Genomic DNA, 1210 nt, shown 5'->3' on the forward strand with positions numbered 1-1210 from the left:
TTAAAATGCACTGGAATTTTCATAAAGAGCTTGTGCAGGACAAGTGACCTTGTAGAAACCCATTGACAAAAGAAGCAAAGTCTCTTTCTTTACTTTTTTGTGTCTTTTTATATGAATAAGAAAACAATGTTTTTATAAAGTGCACTTTAAAAAAAAGTGTTTGTTAAACTTAAACAAGCTTCAGTTGGTAACTAACCAAAAATACTATAAATAAACTAAGCTAACAGGGAATGATTGGCAATGTTCTCTCAAAGTAATGAACAAATATTATTCCAGTAATGTTAATAGAATGTTTGTTCAAACTTAAAATAATGTTCTCAAAACGTTAGTACAAAAACATTATTTATACATTGTTCATGGAATTGATTTTTTTTTCTGAAACGTTTTAGTTGTAGTTGGATGTTCACCAAAAAAATTTTCAGTGTTACCTCTTGTTTCAGAATGTTTAGAACATTCAACAGTAACATTCTCAGAATGTTTTCAAAATTATAAAATCCCCTAATGTTCATATAACCAAAAAAAAAAAAAAAGTTAAAAGTTAAACATCTTTAATTTCACAGACAAGGCTTAAAGATGCAATATGTAATATTTTCTGTCCACTAGAGGCCTATTCAAAACAAAGGCGTAGCTTGATGACGCCAAGTTTGGGTGCGGAATCTTGGGACATGTGATCTTCACAAAAGAATCGGGACGTGACTCAGGAAGAAATCATGTTCATGGATGCGAATATTAACGTTATTGTAGTATGAAGCAGAGCAGGAGCGAGTGTTGTGTTCATTTGAGAATGTCTCTGTATTTGGTATGATTTCTTTGGCTTTAAGCATAGACTAAATCTAGTGATCCATGTTAACCAGCATGATTTGAAAATAGAGTCCAAAAGATCACCTTGTGCTGCAATAGAAAAAGCTTAAATCTGACCGTGCTCAATGTCTGAAATTTGTTAACATATTTCAGTCCCACCAATTTGCATATACAGAATCTGTGATATTTAGCCTTTTTAGTTCTTTCATGTCATAACTTTTTTTTTTTATCCTAAAACATGTGGACACCACTATATAAATTTTGACCTAAAATGTTGAGAAATAGGACATGTTTTGTGTCAGAGCTGATGAAGCGACTTACTTCTCGTGCAAAAGAATCGGGACGTGACTCGGGAAGAAATCATGTTCATAGATGCGATTATTAATGTTACTGTATGAAGCAGAGCAGG

This window comes from Megalobrama amblycephala, linkage group LG18, assembly GCF_018812025.1.
Source record: "Megalobrama amblycephala isolate DHTTF-2021 linkage group LG18, ASM1881202v1, whole genome shotgun sequence".
Lineage (NCBI taxonomy): Eukaryota > Metazoa > Chordata > Actinopteri > Cypriniformes > Xenocyprididae > Megalobrama > Megalobrama amblycephala.